The following is a 7,576-nucleotide window of genomic DNA, read 5'->3' as shown; positions in this document are numbered from 1 at the left end:
TGGATTTTCTAACAGTTAAGGTGTAAGAGACTTGGACATTATTGTTTGGTAATTAGTGTTTGATGATTAGATGTTTTCTAAAATTATAATTATTTTGTTTATTATTTAATGTTATTATTGATTAAGTGGAACATATGATTGGTATGTTGTTATTTGGATGATTTGTGTGGTATGTTGTAACTAATATTATATCTTGGATTGAGGGTAGAAGGGTGATTTATGATTGAATAGGTGTTGGCCAAATTCTAGAAAGAAAGAGAGTTAAAGTAAACTTTTGGTTTTAATTTATATTTTTGGACCCAAGGGCAAAAAGGTCATTTTACGCTCATTAATTAGTGCATAAATTAAATAAGGAGGTGTAGGAAGAAAAAGGGGTGTGAATTAAATAAAATAAAATAAAAGATAGAAGTAGACGTAGGATAGAAGGAGAAGATAGATTTGGTTTTAGAATATAATAATATAAGTGAAGAGATATTAGAGATATAGTTGGGTTGTTTTAAAAATATTAAAATATGGAGAGAGTGGATGGCATTTTGTGTTTTAGAAACCCTAGAAACCCTAAATCAAAGAGAGAGAAAAAAGGAAAGAGAGGAATTAGCATTTATGGGAGAAGGAGAGAGAAAGCAACAAAAACTTTTAGTGCAAAGGAAGATTGGCGGTGTTTTAGTATTATAGACAAAGCCTTAGTATTAGCTAAGGTATGGGGAAAATTACCTTTGTTTGTTAATTATTGTATGTTATATGTGTTCTTGGTTATTTTGATTAATAATCCTTGTTGATATATGTTTCTATGATTATGGTTATGGTTGTATGTTGCTCTTGTTAGACAAAGATTTATGTATGCATGGGCATAGAGTTATGTAATATTTGTGTTGGGTTTTCCCTATGTGTATGTATGGTTTGTTGGGTTATCCCAACAAAGGAGTTTAATGCTAAGGGAGAACAAAGTTATGATGCTTGGGGGTTTCCATGCAAATATATGTTATAAGGGTGTTGTGATAATCATATGATGTAAATTTAGGTTGGTTGGGGTATAACATGTATAATGATTGGGTTTGGATGATTCAAGTATTATGATGTATGTGTTTGAGTATGTTTACACGGGTATGTGATGCTTGAAAGCATGCATGATGTTTTGGGGGAGTTCCCTCGTGAATTAGGGTTGTTACATGTGTGTTTGCACACTTGAATTATGTCCCAGATGTGTTTCGTTTCGGCAATAATCGATATCATTAGTGATAATCAATTATCTATGCATCGATGTTGAGTTTGGTTTTGGGAATAATCAATTATCCCTTCCTGCGTGATGTTTCTGGGTAATAATCTCTAAGATAATTGATTATCAAAAGTGATAATCGATTATCACAGTGAATTTTAGTGAAATATGGCAAATTTGAAGAAGAATGGACATGGACCAAGCCTAGGAAGTAGTGGAACGCGTTGGTACTCAAGGAATGAGAGTAATGGGTATGTTTAGAGTTAGTTTTGACTTGTGATTTGCGAGTGGAGCATGAGTGGAAGAGGAATACACAAGAGTGTGTGTGATTAATGAGCATGAGGCATGGGCGATTAATCTACTTGTTGTACCTAGTAAATTCTAATTCTATCTACGGATAGGTGCTCCCTTTGACATTGGTTGTTGAAAAGGGGGTGACTTTCTTTGGCATTGATTGTTGAAAGATAGTGTTATTCTCTTTGGCAAATAATTGTAGAAAAGAGAATGGTGTTTGAGTGTTGAATCTTCTTTGGTGAGGGGGATAGATGTTTTGCCTTAATAAATAAATAATATATATATATATATATATATATATATATATATATATATATATATATATATATTCTTCATGTTTTATAGTTTTAGAATTAATTTTCTTTTCAAATGAGTTGTCTTGATGTAAGGTTGAATTTGTGAAAACCTAGAAAATGGTATTTTAAAAGTAGTAGTGAGTTAAAAACAATGAGACTATGATTTTAACATAAAAAGGTTCACTAGTATAAAAACATCGTATAACATCGGTGTTTTTCAGCCTTTTACGTCGAATTCGAGGTCGACGTCATATCGGGAGACGTTAAATTGACGTTGAACATAGAACAATTTGACGTTCATAGAGCAAATTAACGTCGAATTTTGTCAATATTTGACGTTAATCAATTTTTTTTGTTTTTTTTAATTAATTGTGATTTTTTTTACAGCACTACCAGATTTGAAAAGCAGAAAATTAACAAATTTCAGTTTTTGTTATTTTATAAACTATGAACTATGAGTGTGTAATGTAATATCAATAACAAACAACAAACAAGTTCAATCAAACAACAACAAAAAGTTCAACCAAACAACAACAACAAACAAGTTCAAATAAAAAAACAACAAACAAGTTCAACAAATAAGTTCTTCAAAACGAAAACGAAAATTGATCTTCGAAAGGTGGGTTCGTCGGAATAAAGTGTTGCCACCAATGAAAGAGAAAACAGAATGCACCTATGAAGGACAAAAACACGAACATAATCGGTCAAAACAAACGAAAATCATAGTTAAAGTAGTTAATTAACATGCATTTGTAACAAATGAAAGAAAGATTACATGTGATGGTCGTCAAACTTCGTTTCAGAAAAGTTTGAGAAGAGAAGAGGGTGTCGCGCGCTAAGGTAAAGTGAATGAATTTTCCATCTCCCGCTCAAATATTTATTGAATTCATTGACCTTTTAACGTCTAACGTTGGGACATCCGACGTTTTATATCCTTTTGACGTCTAATTCTAGGGAATTCGACGTCATACGTAAATACATTTTCACCTTCGACGTCATGATAATTGAGATGCTCTAGGTGATGCTATGTGATAGCGGTGTTACTATAAAAGTATAGTAAGTAGTTAGCATAGGTACTAATGAGTGGATAGACCAAGGGTCTATGTGTGAGATGTTAGTGATGACACTAAGGGTTAGAGATCGAGGATTGAGGGTCCAGGATCGACGGTCGAGGATCGAGTAATTCATTATGATTGGATTTTAATATGATGTTTAGAAATCTTATTGATATATATGACTAGTATGCATGAGTTGTTTAATTATTGTTGATATAATCAATATGTTTATATCTTGTTATTATGAATATGTTTTATCGGTAGCTTACCTCATACGTGTTTGTGTTTGTGTGTTGTGAATGATATTATCGGCGATGATCGTATAATGCTTTATACATGAGTAAATGATGTTGCACATGATGCTAAAACATGATAGATTCGAGAGATGACGGGGGACAAACTTGAGATTTTTATTCAAATTTATTGCATTTGAATTTTAAACAAAGTAATTTAAGTTGTTTTATTTTCTTCGTTATTTCAATAGGAGAAATGTTTTGGAACTATTATATATTATAAAAAATTATGATGTTTAAATGTTGAGGTTTTTAAAAATATGGTTTCGCACTAAGTTAAAGTTTAAAATCTTACCAGTTTTTGGATAACCTGTGACACCCTAAAATTGGGGCGTTATATAAGTGAATCTAGTATTTTATTTTAATTAAATTATGATGTATGAAAACTAATGCATGTTGTTAATGGTATTAATAAGAATGATTATTAAGTATTACATGGTTTGGAATGATAATTCTTATGTGAATGATGTTAGCATATCTTGTGGATTTGTTTGGAATTGATTCTTATTATGAATTTTGTTGTTGGAATGTTAGTGGTGTCGATTGGTGATAAAAGTTGAGGAGAAGTGGCTTTGGCTAAGTTACAAGTCTGTTCTTTAGTAAGGTGGAAGGTTTTAATAGGTGAATTTTAGAAATGGGAGTCTAATGGAAGAAATACCTCTTTATAACATTTTCTTTGAGCAATTAGAAATTGTTTGAGTCTTGTATTAGAAGTAATCTAGTATAGAAACAAGTGTTAAGCAATAGGTTGGTTTTTAGAAGGGTTACAAGTTCATTTTCATGGGTTTTGACAATTGAGTTTTTGAGAAAATGGTTTTAAAGTTAAACAAGGGAGTTAAGATCTGTTATGCCAAATGGTTTTTGAGAAAATGGTTTTTTAGAACTTGTTTAGATGTTAAGTTAGGCCAAATATTTGTTGGATCTAATATGGAGTAGGTGTGTTGTTTTTGTGTCATGTTTTAAGTTCAACTTGGAGGTTCTAGATAATGAAAGTCTATGTATTTCTTGTTAGGGGATGATGTAACCTTGTGACCTCTCATGTATTTGAATTGATTCTTAATAACACATGCTTTTTCATTAATTGTTAGAGTAATTCATCTATGCTTATTACATGCTTTGTTTAACTCATTCATCACATGATTTATGAATTGCATGAGTACCGGGAAGTTCCTTACAATTTAGGTTCTTGTTGAATTCTCCCAAGAATAATATTGCTCAGGGATGAGGGTATGAGTCTTGGTCATCTTTAAGCTCTTGATCTTCACATTTAATTACTAGGAATTGCATGAACTGGTGATTAAGGACAGGCTTATTTGCCGAGGGATCGGGTTTAGGTGATTTAGTGAGTGACGTTAACATTAATGCATAAAGAAGAATTCTTACATACATGAGAGGAAACTTGGTGAAATCTAACCCCAACAACATACTCATCTCATATTAAACAACATCTGTTTATCATTGTGCTCTTCTGCTATTGATCAAACTGCATTCATATTTAATTTTCAGTCTTTTGCATCTTAAACCAATGATCTCGTTTTATTTAAGTCTTAATAAATCGAGTTATCACACAACTCTCTAGTGTCGAGAGTCTTCTGGGATACGATACTTGGTCTTACCATTTTATATTACTTGTGCGATTTGGTACACTTGCCAATCCATCAACATTGCAGCGGAATGGTTAGTGTGGAATAACAAACCAAGAGGATTTTTAATACGAACGTGTTCCTTTTAATTTCTACTCAATTAAACTTACCAAGCAAATGATAATAACAAATAAAGAGAGTAAGGTTGAGAGAAATTTGCATAGATGATTTTATTCTGGTTCGGATCTTACCAATCCTACGACCAGTCGCTTATCTCAAAACAAGATAAACAGTTCACTAATCACAAAACAATTACTAATTACAATCACAAAGAAACAATTTGTAAAAGTTTAGAAATCATCTCTCTTGATACCACAAGAGATGAACCTGCACCTCCTTTGAGTCTTCACAAAGGATGAACACCTCCTCTGAATGCTTCACGAAGGATGAACTTTCTCTTCCGAACACCTCCTCAGGCACACAAAGGATGAACTGGCTATTTCCTTAGTCACCGCAGCAGCACTTCACCAGCTCCATAGACACGAGTTTCACAAGCCGAACAAGAACACACAAGTCTCAATGATTTCTGAGTACTAGAGCACAAGGGAAGAGTTGCTATTGATGAAAAATGAGAGCCTATTTATAGACTCACGCAAATACTCTTCCATTCTTTGTTTCCAGCCATTTAACGCTTTTAATCGATTAATATTATTGTTAATCAAATAAAATTAGTACAAGGGCTAGTTTTAAGGACTAGAAAACTCTAACGTTCACTTTTAATCGATTAAAATATATTTTAATCGATTAGCTAATAGATTAAAATATTTAATCTATTAAATCGAAAAAAGTTGAGTTTTTAGCTTTTACTTGTTATAATCGATTAACACTATGTTTAATTGATTAAAATAGTGCAATTTTGACTCTGGAAATCAATTATATAATATGAAAGTACATGGAATCAAAATCACTAAAAATCTAAGTCCTAGACAATGAACTACAATTATTACAAAAGCTTTCCATTGCAATACAAGTCTTCATAACATCTTCTTGAATCTTGATTTCTCTTGACTTTATTTGGACATCATCAAAACTTCATCTTCATCATTTTGCTAACATTCTCCCCCTTTTTTATGATGATCAAAAACTCCTTTGATTTAAAGCTTTTAGTAATAATCTGGATAAAAACACAACTTATGGAAGAAAAGAACATTAGTGAATAAACACAGATAAATTAGTTTTAAACATTTTCTCCCCATTTTTTATCATAATTAAAAAGTTGTGTTAAATTGTTCTGCCCCTAAGATAATAGTCTCCCTTAATAAAAGCATGTATGCATATGAGATAAATATATTTCAAATTTAAAGATTCATTCAAACATACACAATAGGAGATTTAAAGCATATAATTTCAAGATATAAAACTTATAAACCATTGTTTAAATATACATTGAACCATACAAGATAGGAATTTTAAAGCATACCAAAATATGGCTAGTTTTTCAAAATTGCGAAACTAGAACGCATTTAATCGGTTAAAGCTAGGTTTAATCGATTAGCTTTAATAGATTATTTTGAAGAATAATCGATTAAAAATGCTATTTTTCGTAAAACACTTAAAAATGCGCAAAATGGATCAAAATGCAAGCCTAAGAGATTTCTAAAATTCCTAGATCTCTTCTAATGTTTACCCCTTTAGATATGTCTCCATTTTTGTTCTGTAATGATAATCCTCTAGGTTGTTTCCACATTTTGTTTAGATCTTCATCTTGAGGATTGTCATCATTCTTCGCTTCATTTGTTGTCTTCTACAAGTCTTCATCATTACCTGCATTTGATTCAACTGACTCAAGAGGTTTTGCCTCAAGGTCTACAATTTCAATCAAAGACAACATGCACAGATTCTTCTATTTCAAATGTTTTCTGATTGAAAACTATATATGTTTTGTATGTCAGAAGATATGCAAAAAAAATAGTTTCATCGGCCTTGGAATAAAATTTTCTTAAATTTTGTTTTTAAAAAATATTTTTAAATATTAAACAATAGGTACCCAACTACTTGTATGGGTCCTTTGGGTTAGATTTAGAAAAATGAAATCATTTTACAACCCAAACATATCTACCACTTGGAACACCATTATGATTAATTTTACATTTATTTGAAGTATGACTCTTTTTCATACAATAAAAGCATGATACAACGTTTGTGTTCCTATAAGTTGTTCCTTTTTCTACCCAAGTTCTAATGGTTCTATTATTATATTTATTTTTAATTTTAGGAACATGCTTATTTTTAACAACCTTATTTTCATTTTTCTTACTACATTCTCCTAAGGTTGTGTTATCTAGTAATTTCTTATAATTCACACAAGATGTTCATTACTACTAATATATTTACCTTTTTCATAAAATAAAATTTTATTTTTCAAATTTTTATTCTCTTCAAAAATATTTTCAAAGTCTAATTTTAAATTTTTATTTTCTTCAAAAATATTTTTAAAATTTAATTTTAAATTTTCATTTTCTTCAAGAACATTTTCGAAATTTAATTTTAAATCTTTGAAATTATTTTCAATTTCTTATGAGCTTTATCTAGTTTTTCAGATTCTATTATTAAAGCAGCATAAGTTTCATGCAATTCATTTTCACTATATTGACTATAATTATCAGAATTGCTAGATGTACTTACTTGGCTTCCAATAGTGTCATCGTCTGCCATTAAACAAATATTTGCTTCTTCATTAAAATTGCTCAAGTCGGAAATTGTTTCGTTGTCATCGTCTCATGCGATGTAGGCTTTCTTTTTCTTGAAGAACTTCTTTTCTTTTATTTCTTCACTCTTC

Source organism: Vigna angularis, chromosome 1 (assembly GCF_016808095.1).
Source record: "Vigna angularis cultivar LongXiaoDou No.4 chromosome 1, ASM1680809v1, whole genome shotgun sequence".
Classification (NCBI taxonomy): Eukaryota; Viridiplantae; Streptophyta; class Magnoliopsida; order Fabales; family Fabaceae; genus Vigna; species Vigna angularis.
This window is presented reverse-complemented; position numbering follows the sequence as displayed.